The 13,937-nt window shown below is 37.0% G+C and overlaps 1 protein-coding gene across 9 annotated transcripts in view; it reads right to left on the bottom strand.

The window, feature by feature from the left end:
• Positions 1 to 13,937, bottom strand: part of LOC147833028 (uncharacterized) — a 425,349-nt gene that overhangs the window by 331,916 nt on the left and 79,496 nt on the right. For 8 of the 9 annotated variants that reach the window (XR_015513156.1, XR_015513154.1, XR_015513155.1 and 5 more), the window contains exon 2: positions 2,118 to 2,254. The gene's annotated coding sequence lies outside the window, so the exon portion shown is untranslated. Of the gene's footprint in view, positions 1 to 1,694; positions 1,849 to 2,117; positions 2,255 to 13,937 lie in introns of all 9 variants that reach the window. The other variant, XM_087290191.1, reaches the window with a different exon arrangement.

Below are 13,937 nucleotides of genomic sequence, written 5' to 3'. Positions count from 1 at the left end.
CCATTTGTACCAATTGAGCATTGTGTCTATGCCAGAGCCAATCTGAGTATTGTTTCTGACCATGTCCATCCCTTTATGACCACAGCGTACCCATTTTCTGATGGCTACTTCCAGTAGGATAACGCACCATGTCAAAGCGTGAATCATCTCATACTGGTTTCTTGAACATGACAATGAGTTCACTGTACTCAAATGGCCTCCAAAGTCACCAGTTCTCAATAAAAACAAGCACCTTTGGGATGTGGTTGAACGGGAGATTCGCATCATGGATGTGCAGCCGACAAAACTGCAGCAACTGCATGATGCTAGACCAAAATCTCTGAGGAATATTTCCAGAACGTTGAATCTACGCCACAAAGAATTAAGGCAGTTCTGAAGGCAAAAGGGGGGTCCAACCCAGTACTAGAAAGGTGTTCCTAATAAAGTGGCCGGTGAGTGTATATGCGGTTAATTTGTTTATTTCCAAATATGTTGATATTCTGATTTTGCTTCACAATTACAACTCAGTGTTTCGCTAGAAGCCATAGCTATTGATTCGGACTCATTTGTATGTGTAAGTTCATTCACAGCTTATACTGTGTATTTTCACAGAAATGGTTCGGAAATAAAACTGACTGAATAAAAAATGAGACACTCTAAAACATGTTAAAAAAAGGTGATATTTACTCATTTATGGCTAAGGTGATATTTACAACATCACAGGTCTTTTTTTTTTATTTATGAAATGAACAAAAAGACTGCCAGAAGACTGCTTAAAGGGATAGTTCAACAAAAATACAAATCCAGCCATCATTTACTCTTCCTCCACCTGTTCTAAACCTGTTTGAATTTCTTTCTTCTGGTAAGCACAAAGGAAGATATACAGAAAAATGTTGGAGGAAAAAAAGCCATTGGCTTCCTAACTATTTTTTGTCTTACAATAGATGCCAATTGCTGCTTCTTTCCCAACATTTTTCAGAATATCCTATTTAGTGTTCAACAGAAGAAAGAAATATATAAAAATTAAGAACTTACGAGTGAGGAAATGGTGAGGAAATGGTCATTTTGTGTGAACCATCCCTTTAACTCTATTACAAAAAGGATGATCAAGTTAGACTCATGCTAAATCAAATATGTTTGACATCTTTTCTTCTTATTATTATTATTATTATTATCATCATTATTGCAAAGTGAGTGGCTTACTCAATGTCAAATCTCACCTTTTTAAAGCACCAATTATATCATATCACAGATTAATATTGCTCACGTCTACCGAAAGGTTCTAAAAGTACTGTGGCAGCATCACAAGAACAATTTAAAAATAGCGATGATTAATTATGAGGAAATGTTAACGGCTATAAACGCATGTGTCATGGAAAAGCAAAGTAATAATCACAGCTCTGGCCTGGTATAAGCAAGAATCTCTCACCTCCAAATCATCATTCACACCCAGACTCTGTTTATTAATCAAGTGTTGTGGTGCCTCTGATGCGTCTCTTAAAACCTAAATTAATGATCACTTACTTAATAAATCATGACACAAATTATCTACACTACTCGGATAGTGTTTATTACAAAAAGTAATAAAAGTTAATTCTCAGTAATAAAAAGTTAATTCCAAAAAATTTGTTTCGCATACTCACAAATGTTTTTTTTTAACAGAAGTGTTTATTATAGGCCCTTATAAAATGCTCAAATTAAAATTAAATGCTTACATTTCGTCTCAATCTTTCAGGTTTCTCCGTCTTCCTTTTTTATGGTTGCATAAAAGCAATATTAGAGTGGAAACTGCTGAAAATCAGCACTTCTGCTTTTGATATTGCTTAAGTGTCAAGATCCAATTGCCTGTGGTGTCTTTTTTTGTTGTTCCTGTGTGAAATGCATGCTGCTAATGACTGATATGGCAAATCACAAGCAGAAATAGAATCACAATGTTGTTCTAGGTATTATAATCTTTGTCATTGAAGACGTGGAATGGCTGTTAATGTATGAGTATCTTAAGAAGCTCCCCGCAGAGGCAGTCGAACCCAGCTGTGCAGCGCTCAACGCCGACTCTAGTTATGGCATTTTAATGCTTTAATGCACTGCTTTGAATCCATCCAGTCATGCATAGCAAATAAGCAGGGAAATACACTTACCTTCGGTTTGGGTTGCTTTTCTCTCATCACGTACATCTGATTGTATCACTCAAAGGTCAAGCGGGTCTTTGCTTGAATGTAAAACATCCTGCACTTCTGCAATATTCAGTAGTTTTATTTCCCATTAACTCCATGACCTGAGGACACAGAAAGAGAAGGGAAAACTCCAAAGTCTGCTTTGATCTAACATGACAGACAAATTTAATTTCAGTATTTGACTTAGTCATAAGCCCAATCACCCTCTGACCCTGAGGGTCCTAATCATCTCTGGATCATCAGTGAACAGCTTCTCATGTTAGATATTTTGAAAGTCAAACATGACATTATGCAAGACAAACATTTGGATTTTTTTTTTTTCACATTTTCTGTGACTATTCATTTTCCTTCAGCTTAGTCCCTTATTTATCAGATGTTACCTCAGCGGAATGAACCATTAACTATCCCAGCATATGTTTTGGTTTGTCTTTGGAAGAAACCCACACCAACACAGGGAGAACCATGCAAACTCGATCATTCATTTTTTTTTTTGGCTTAGTCCCTTCATTAAACCAAGGTCGCCACAGCGGAATGAACAGCCAACTTACCCAGCGCATGTGTTACGCAGCGGATGGCATTCCAGCTGCAACCCAATCTCTGCGAAACATCCAGCTGTGAGGTGATTGTGGTACCCACTGCGCCACCGTGACGCCCCACATCCAGATTTTGATTTTCAAAAATTAAATATAAAAACGTTTCCTCTTCAAAATGCAATACATCTATTTAAATCACTATGAATTTATTCATACTGAAAATGTTAAAGTTATTTTTCATATTGAAAAAATATATTACGTAAATTTTGCTATTAATTTAATGTTAAGTAGATCCACAGATATGACCGCCTTAAAACGTACTAATAGTACTCACTTTTTTTTATATACAGGACAGGTACAGGACTAAAAATACATATAAGTCATGGCTAATTCCTTTATTTATATAGGTAGGAGCTTTAATAATACAATAATGGTAGTAATAAAGGTATTATTAAAAATACCTTGTCAATATTTTTCAAAAGCTCTTTATTACCCAAACCATACATGCATACAAAAAAACGCTGATTATTTGGATGATTCTAAGGGGCCACGCCATTTTGTGTTTAGGGGTACCCAGAGATACTATCAGGGGTCACATCCACCCGCATATAACAGCCCTATTAAAGTTATAAAAGCCTAATTGAAAAAAATGTTTGATAATAAATTTGATAAAATATCAGATTTCATAGATGTGCTACATTTTAATAAAAATTGACTTAAATACTTAAAAGCCAGCTAATTCCATTAATTCCGTGAATTTATTATTCTGTTATAAATTTGTGCATCCCCGAGGACGTTCCTACATTAAATCCAAACCAAACTTATGAAAATGCATGATGGCAAATAAGATCCTGTTGATATTCTGCACTTCAGAATTGCGAAACATGCTTTAGTTTTTAATGGTGTTTTTTTTCCCTCAATGAGCGTCTGGTTCTTCCCTGAACCCAACAGCTTCCTCCTCAATCTACAAGCCCAAAGAAGATCCCCGGACACCTCCTGCGTGTCCTTGCTTAGATTTATACTGCTTAGTGCCACATAAAAAAGGCGAAAAAGTGAAACATGAGAACACAGTTACTTTTTACTGAAAGACTGCCTCACACTGTCCTACTTAAGTCCTGCTTAGTCGCTGTTGCAGATGCACAAACGCATTAGCCTGATGTGTGCTGTTTTCCAGAAATGCACACAAACCTATGAAATGCTCTCAGCATGAAGGAAACCGTCATGCTGGGCAATGTGCTTTTATGGGTACGAAAAAAAAAAACAGTTTAAAAAGTTTCTCAGAAAATGTTTTATATTCAGGGCTCAAGATCTGTTTCGCACAAACACACACACAAATCCCATACTTTCAGAACTTCAGCAGTTCAACATCTACACAATCAGCAAAGGTTAGTCTAACCTTTTAGGTACAAAAATATAAACTTGATAGTTTGACTGCCAATTAGTTTGACTAGCAAATTAGCATATATAACTATAATTATCAAAAACTGTAAAGAATCCAAGCGTGTTCTCAAATTCAGGGTTCTTTTTTCTAAACGGTCATAAAACCCTGAAACACTTTTAGATGTTAACAGATAAAAACAGTGTATATGCAGGAATCCTAAAGATAAATTCAATACCTTGAGACTTTTTAAAGACCTTCTCAGAATATTTTAAGACCACACCGCCACTTCCAATTCTGATCAGTAACAAGCCTTTAATTTAATAAAGAGTTGTTAATAAACAGTTGTAGTTAAATAAATCAATGGAGTACAACTGTGCAATAGAACTCAGATAAGCTTGGAAGAAAAAAAAATTATTTTAAGCAACAGGCTTCAGCCATTGTATATAAACTCGTCTTTCTCCAACCAGGAGTACGCAAACTACAGTACGCTACATATGGAGAGCATCAGGTTATCCTCCTGTGTTTGTCGCAAATTACATAACATCACGTGGGCGGAAGAGCTTGGCCGGACGAGCCGCGGCACAAACTAATCGCATGGATTGAGCACGCCATTGTTAATATTAAAAGGAAAAAATATTTATTGAGGCTTTTTTGTTGTCAAACACTTTGGACAACGCTTGAACAAAATTTACAACCCAATCAAAACGACATTAAGACTTTTTAATACATTTTAAAGGCTCTAATTTTATAATAATTGATTTATCAACTTCCATTACTTAAAGACCCCGTAGACACCCTAATATGTGCCACTTGAGCTGAAATCAAATCGCAATCGCTGTTTGAAATGTTATGATTAGCTAATTGCAAGAGGCTGAGATATAAAATATCTATTATTTAACTTCCCCCACCCAGAGCAAAAGTGTGACTGCCGTCTTACTAGCCAATTGAGTGAGCACTTTTGTTCTGCCCAATCAGAAATGCACAACCAAACTATGTGGAACACCCACATTAAAAAAAAACAAACAAATAGGAAGGCGAGGACAAATGGGATAATGGCATCTGCCGCTTCAGAATCATTAATAGACTAATTATTATAATAAATAAAAAAAACAAAAAAAACAGCATGATGGTAATATGGGAATATCTTGGTTTCAAAGTCAGAGACACCAAACAAAAACAGGTTGATTGTAAGAGCTGTTGCAGAATTGTTGCCACAGCATGAGGAAATGCGACAATAAGCACCTAAAAAAAGCACCACAAGCGGCTATATGAGGAGTGTCTTGCTAAAAAGTGAACAAAGTATTGACGGTGACACTCAAGCTAGTAGCAAGCAACAGCAAAGTACAATTTCAGAGATGTTTGCTAATATAAGTGTTTATATGAGTGTTTTATCATTATCCATTATTAACCACACAATAACTATCTTCACACTTCAAACATCAGTCCACAGAGAAAGTGTATCAACTATTTTCATTTGTCAAGTGTACATCAATACAATAAAAATGAAAATATTCTAATAAACATATACTAATACTAATAAATAATAAAGATAGTTATTGTGTGGTTAATAATGGGTAGTGAAATGAGAGTGGCGGTCTAACTAATGGCGCATTGTGATGAACTATGGCATAAAAGGGTGGAGTGAGAGGATTGTGTCACACACTGAGGAAGACATTGTGCCGAAACGTCTGTGTCTTTTAATCACCCGTAGAATGTAAGAGGAAAAAAAATAAAAACAGTACGAAGCAATTAATTGAGTGCGAATCATTACCTTTTTTAAATAAATGAATAGTTTACCCAACAATGAAAATTCTCATTTACTCAACCTTTACTTGTTCCAAACCGATTTGTCTTTTTTAATTCAGTTGAACACAAAAGAAGATATTTTGAAGAAAGCTGGAAAACCATTGACTTTACCTAGCTAATTTAGCTATCTTGTTTTTAGTACTAACAAGTTGTTAACGTCAGAAGACCTAATACAGTATACTGTACAACTTCATCACAAGGCCTAACGCACTTATGCTGCATTTTCTCTGCCCTTTGAGGAAGCCCGCGAGGCCTGCTGTGGGACGGATATTTGACGTTTGGTTCTCCTGTGTCCCCTGTTCCTCTTGCTGTACCAATGCAGCAGCTGCATCACATTAAAGCTGACTAACAGTTTTTGCCATTTTACTTCTGTTATACTGTATATACACTCGTAACTCACGCTGTCCCATCCATCAAAACCATGCTTCTGCTCACGGGCTCTGTGAAAGCACTCAACGTCACTTCAATACGCACCTCCCACTGATTAGCATAGGCTTTGCATACAGGTTGAGGTTGAAAATGAAATCGAAAATAAAAACTGAAATGAAAAAGTGTCAATAAAAGGAAAACTTAAATTTACATTTTAATTTGAATTGTGTCACTATCATTGTGTGAATATTAATAAAATGCTTTGTCAAAATTATGTTTGCATTTTATTTTTCAGTTTGACTTTTTATTTTAATATTGGCAGTCTTAACATGAAAATGCAGTAAAAATGAAATGTTAAATCGGCAACTTCATTTTAATTATCAATTTGACTGGGACAATGTGTTGTCAAAGTGAAAATGAAAATTAAATAATTTTATTTTGTTTTCAATTTTGGCAGATATTTTGCGAACAGTGTTAAAAAATGAAATTGTTAATCTGATTTTCATTTTAATTTCCATTTTTTATTTGATTTATTTAAAATTGGCAGGATTTACCTTCCATATGTTACAAGCTTAAAAACAAACAAAAGAAATGTTACTATAAACAAGACTCAAATACACAACTGAACAACAAAATACAAAAAAGTGAATCTGCTTCAAAATTAGCCATAAATAAAGTGTTTTTTGACAACAGTTTCTAAATGTATTTGTATTGTCAAGTTCAGAAGTAGTCAGAAAACAGCTGTATGTTTCTATCAATTTAAGTTGAACAACCTCACAGTACACATTAAACTCAGAGCCACAGATGTGAGGCCTGTCAGGCAGTGTCGGCTCCGCTCTGGGCCGCTTGCACTTCTGAGGCTAAACGTCACACGGGATATTCTTCAGACACTATTACACCACAGCCAAGGGAATCATTCCATTCAAAAGCTTGTGTAACTATCTGGGTGTTATCAAAAATTGAAAGCGTGCGTGATGCGAGCTTGTGTCTCCTGCACGCCAGCGCTCTTTGATCAATTATTCCAGATTCACTCGCTCCTCTTTTGAAAGCGGATCAGTGTGTTTTGCCGGCAGCGCGATGTTAACGTTGTTTAATTATGAGATTGTTTGTGTGAGAGACGCGCTCGCTGGTGCATTTGTGTACCCAAATGCTGTTTACACAGCTTCACCTCGGCAAAACAATTTACCAGCTAGTCATTTATCACTGATTATTTGAATGAAGCTTCTTAATGGCTTCTCATAAGGATTAGCTGCGGAATCTGCTCTAAATACATTAGCTGGTTTTGCCTGGCCCTTAAAAGGACCATGAAGGACATTTTCTGAAGGGATGAGAAAAGCAGTAATCCAAACAAACATGTTTTTATATATAATGCGGATAGTTCAGCTAAAATAAAATAATAACAGCAATGATGTATTCATCTACCATTTTTGAGTAAAAAAAATACCACTGAGCAGTGGCATTGCTAGACATAACACTCTACTAAGAGCAAAGCTCACCCTCAAAACAAAACATTTCATAATTATATATATATATATATATATATATATATATATATATATATATATATTTATAAACAAAAAATAAACACATTTATTTATATATACATATATAATATGATTTATATGTAATAATAATAATATGGTTTATAAACAATAAAGATTATTGTTTTTAATATACAATTATTTTCCTAAATTAATCTCAAAGCATTTACTGGGGCACTGGCCATTTTTACTGGGGCACGTGCCCCAGTAAATGGGGTCCAGTGATGCCCCTGCCATAATGTAATTTATTTTTTTATATAGATATATTTTTCAAGATTTTCACCTTTAATGAACAAGACAGTAGAGAGTATTTACAGGAAGGCAAGGGGAGCAGAGAGAGGGGAAGGATTGGCACAGGACCACAAGGCAGGAATCAAACTCGGCGCACCATGAACACCGGAGTGTATATGTTGACGCACTAACCACTACACCACATTCATCCATTCATTCATTCATTCATTTTCTTATCGACTTAGTCACTTTATTAATCCGGGGTCGCCACAGGGGAATTAACCACCAACTTATCCAGCACATTTTTACTCAGTGGATGCCCTTCCAGCCGCAACCCATCCCTGGGAAACATCCACTCACACATTCACATACACACTCATACACTACAGACAATTTAGCCTACCCAATTCACCTGTACCACATGTCTTTGGACTGTGCAAAAGAACATGCAAACTCCATACAGAAACGCCAACTCAGCGAGAATAGAACCAGCGACCCAACGGCCTTCTTGCTGTGAGGCGACAGCCCTACCTACTGCGCCACAGCATCGCCACTACACCACATGACATGTAATTTTTTAATGACTAGGATATACGTTTCTATATGTTTTGCCATTTCTGCAAGCTGTATGAAAATATAGATTAGAGAAGATGCAATGATTATAGATTTGATCATGCGTTATGCATCCATTCATTTCAAAACACTACTAGTTTAGAAAAATCACATGAAAACTCCTAAAGTGTTATTTATTGCTGCTCAGCAACCAAATAATACAGCACAAAATAATATTAATAACAAGCAATAATCCATTTCTTTTTAGACTTAAAATGAAGTGAAAAAATGTTTTTGGTATTTAAACTTAAGTAATAATTTTATGTTGAATATAAATGTCAGAAAAAAATAAAGTATTGAAAAATAATATTTGTCAAATGTAAATCTAAGCCACACGTTAGCTAAATATTTACCTTTTAAAAAGATCAACAGTTCTGGTGAACAGTTATAATCTGACCTTTTTCAATTTTATACGGTTCCTTTAACAGCATCAATGTTGTAATGCAGGGCCGGAGTGGGACTCCTTTTCAGCCCTGGAGTTTCAAGCCTCAGACCGGCCCACCTCAGTTCACGACTGACTATATTAAAATGAGGTCATTTCCAAATCAGTTTCTAATGACACTATCACGTCTTTTTTTTGAGAAAACAGCTGCTTTAGAAATTCAAATGTTCAACAACCCTAACAGTATTATATGTCTTAACAATGAAAACAATAAGTTACTCTATCGAGGATCGAACCCGGGTCCGCGGCGTCTTAATCTAACGTGCTAACCGCTGGACCACAATAGCTGTGTTCATAAGGGTGACACAACTGAGTTGTATAATCATTAAAATAGATGAAAAGAGAAGAGTTGCGGTGAAATAATGAATAAAAAGGCTGTGGTCAAGTAAATTAATAAATTTAAAAAGTGTGACTGCTGCGAGCAACAGATTCTGGAGCTAGGGACACCGGCCCTCGCGGCCAAAAAACGGAATTCTCCCGGTCCTCCCGATTAGCCAATCCGGGCCTGTTGTAATGTAATTAAAACTAGGGATATTCAAAATAATCGATTAACCGTTATCAGAAAAGGTGCGTTTGTAACTGATTAATGGTATCAGTTAAACGATTAAAGAAAATTATTTTGTAGATTTTTTGTTTGGCTGCATAAGGGGCTGATTGAATGAGCTTTTTTTGCATTTAGAGGGGCATCCTTTGACAAGTGTTTTGCACGCGGCTCAACCCAGAGCAGCAGTGTGTGTGTTGTCAAGACAACTACAGAGAACTTTTAAAGAGCATGGTTTCCGCCACATTCATTCTGCCGTGGCAAGGCGTCACAACAAAATGCATCCCTCCAAAACATTTAGTCGTTGTTGTTATTGTTGTTGTTAATAGCAGGTTATAATTGCACTAAAGCGTATTAAAAGGGTGAGTGAATTATAACAGTGCAAACTTTTCTGTAACCGTTGTAGTGATGTTCGCTATTTGAAGTTACCTGCTGACAGACTGACTGACTGACAGGTGCATGATGCATGAAGCCAGCAAACACGACGCAGCTTTCAGTTATGATGAACACAGTTTCCATAATTATCTTTTATTTATAGATAAAGGTCTGTGGTTCTGCATACAGTGACTTTATCTTTCTGGAGTTTATAGCCGTTTCGCTTTACTTCAGGACACATTAATGCCGCTCTGTAGGTCTATTGATGACATTCAGAAATGTATCTAGCAAATCTAATAAATGTTGTAGTCATACTCACTACATAAACACGCTAAATCGCATTTCAGCAGCGTTTATTTGATGGGGGGTGCAGGAAGTTTTGTTAACAAGCAGTGGAAATCGGCGCGCTTCTTTTTTTGATGTCAACATAAAAGGTGTTTTTTGAACAGAAAAGCACATTTGCTGTGATCGGCCCCTTAATGTGCAACTGCAAGACATATTTGTTAACTCGCGGGATGGTAACGTGTAACCACACGTGTCTACAAACATATTTGCCAAAGAAGCAAAATGGAAGAAGAATATTGCTGTTAAAAACAGATGAGTTGATGTCAAACTAGCGCTGATGCTGATCGCCTCCTGGATTTGCGTTATAAGCACAACAAATAGGCTTTAGCTTTCATTTTACAGCTTATAAAGCATGTATGCAAATTAATGCATAATCAAATTTAAACTTCAAAACGGTTAACAAAAAGTCAACATATGCGCGCGTTGTCATTGTCTTTTCATTACGCAGCGCGCGCACTTGAACCGCAAGTGAGAGAGGAAACCATATATCAAGACAATCTTTAAAATAATGATTTCTATTAAAAATGTAAAAAGGTTTTGTGATAAAATAATAACAGCGGCGCATTAAATAAATGCATATTTTCCATGGAGCGATCAATTTGAGAAAGTCTGCTATTTTTATTTGACAGAAGAAAAAAAACATATGATTGAAAAAAAAACAGCCTATGCTTAAAAAGGATTCAGTCAGCCAGTGTTTTCGTTTTGTAATATAAATTAATCATTTTAGTGAAAAATTATTTAGGGGAGGCCTATTTATTTTATTCATTTTATTCTATTTTATTTAGTTTATTCTGGTTTTCTATGCTGTTGGAAACACTGCAGGTGTGTGAAGATGCTCTGTTGTTATGTTCTGTTATTAAAGAGCCCATATTATGGGTTTTTGAAAATTCCCCTCCATGTAGTGTGTAACACAGCTCTAAGTGAAGTGAAGTATCCAGCTAAGGATTAAATCTGTAAGAGTACAGTGTTTAAAACGGTTGATTCATCTATAAAAGAGTCGACTCATAGTGCTTCAAACGAGTCGCCTTGATACAGAGTCATTAGGTGTTTCGCCATGACGTACGAACGAAACCAAGTTATTCACGTGCACGCGCAAACCCGGGAGATTTCAAACCTGAGGCCCCGCACTCTGACGCAGAAACCCAGACACACACACACACACACACACACACACAAACAAACAAACACACGCACACAAACATGCCGGTCGATTGAAGTCACACTGCAGATGGATATTATATTGAGTCTCTACCCAAAGATGAAACCTCAGCATTATAACCAAGCAATTGGAAACTACTGGAAACTTCTGGAAGCTACATGCTACAAATAATACTTCATCTGAGTTTGTTAAAGGAAGGATCAGTAAAGAGTAACTTACTGATGGACATCAGGATGGGTTTCTTCCTACATTTCTCAAGTGTAAGTACGTGCGGTTAAAGTTGTTGCCTCGTTGACTCTAGCTTGCAGATGTATTTAGTTGTGATTTGTTACTTGTAACCGAGTGTACTGTATCAGGTTAACTGGCTATATTCTCTTATCGCGTGCAAAGTCACGTTAAAAACGCGACGCGTGCTGCTTTGTTTATGGAGCTCCGTAGTAGAGTTCTGCATTCCCGTGGCTGTCCCTGCGCCAGATTTCTGCGGCGCGGGAATAAATTTCAGAATAAATCGCGGGAGCGGTCAGTAACGGGTTTAATTTGGGACGGGAGACGGCTGTCTAGCAATATCACGGATATTGCTATGCGAATGAGAAAGAGAGAGTCTGCTTGGTGTTTGTGTGTGTGTGTTAGTGCGCACGCGAGCGCGAGCTTTGTGTGCTTGGTGTTATGTGTGTGTTTATACAGACATCTTGGCTGTCTGGACTGTATAGCTGGGTGATTTTTGGTAGTGTTCTCCCCCGCTGTAGCGGGATCGGGCGCGGCGGGCAGAAAATGGAGCGGGTTCTCAGGTTAAAACCTGCCGGGTGCGGGCGGAAGCGGGAGCTTTGTCGTCCGGAGGTGTGTGTGTGTGTGTTTTTCTGTGTGTGTGGCAGCTAAAATCCACGCCTACACTATCGAGCGTGTATGAACTGTGATTACTTTTTAAATTGCTGATTAGCTATTGGCCATTTCACTCTCTGACTGAAGGCAGTCGACCAATCGCGACAGACTGTCATCGGTCCAATCAGCGCAGATTAGCTTCACGCTAAGGAGGGGTTTGGGAACAAATGAATCACTGGACGATTCATACGGGAGTCGCTGGGATAATTAGGTAAAAATAAATGCAGATTACAAGACCATGAAAGTGTTTTTTGACCTTGCATGCATATTAGACTGTTGTTGGAGACCCTTACAACCAAGATATGACCCTATTTCATGTATAATATGGGCTCTTTAATATGTTTGCGTGTTATAATAAATGAGTATTTTAAAATGCAATATTTTATGTGTCACAAAATAGACAGGTCAATTGTTTAAAAAAATATTATATTATAAAATATTATATTTATAATAATTTTATATTATTCTGACCAGTTAACCATTAATATCCGATTAACGAGCTGTGGTTGTTCAAAATTCACTGAAATGAGCATCCCTAATTAAAACATAATCAGTTAAATGGATTTCAGCATTCATGTAGTTGTTGAAGCATAAACAGCCGTTTACATGCACACTTTCATGTTTATGCTTAATACTGGTCTTATCTAATGCAGCGTATTTAGATCCATGGTGTGTTTAGGGCTGAAAGAGCAGCAAAACAAAATACTGCAACGTCAGATTTTTACAGCATTGTGCAGCCTAGTGGTGCTGTAGCCCGACATCTTTTTAGCTCAAAATAAGTGGTGATGTCCCTATTTTCTTACATGGCATCCAGCCAGATCCCACACAGGCAGTATTGATCTCACAGGTGAGTCAGGTCGCAGACAAATACCATCCATCACATCTATCACTCAATCTCTCTAGATAACTTGAGCCACTTATTACCACTGACAGGAGTCTCACTCATACCTTTAGCATTATGTAGCAACACCCTGAAGCACTACACCAGTTACAGCTTTTCTGAGTCGCTTTGGTGCATTTCCCAGATCAGAACTGAAATTCTCAATACCATTAGTTCAATCTTCACATCATTGTGTCACCTGTTCAATCTTCACATCATTCCCCCACAGTCCAAAGACATGCAGTATAAGTGAATTGGATTAACTAAATTGGTCAGTGTATGAGTTCGTGTGTGAATAAGAGTGCATATGGGTTCCCAATTTCACAGTACTGTGTGGCAACTGGTAGGGCATGCGATGCGTAAAACATATGCTGGAATAGTTGGTGGTTTATTCCACTGTGGCGACCAATAATAAAGGACAATCCTTTAATTTTATGCAAATAAAGAGTGACTTTCCTGATTGACAGCCAATAGGAGACCTCATAGGAGCATAAGCAGACCTCGTGTGATTCTCTCTCCTATTCCCCGTGCTGTAGACCTACACAGACTTGCGTTTGCAGCAGATACATATCTGTTATGCCAGAGAACAAACTTTTTGCTTGATGATCTTTGTAATTAAGCGTTTTAAGTACTGATTCCATTTATATTTAGTCTTTTCTCTGAACAATGTTTACTTTCAGGTAAATGTAA

This window comes from Danio rerio, chromosome 17 (assembly GCF_052040795.2).
Source record: "Danio rerio strain M-AB ecotype USA chromosome 17, GRCz13ab, whole genome shotgun sequence".
Taxonomy (NCBI): Eukaryota; Metazoa; Chordata; class Actinopteri; order Cypriniformes; family Danionidae; genus Danio; species Danio rerio.
This window is presented reverse-complemented; position numbering and strand designations above follow the sequence as displayed.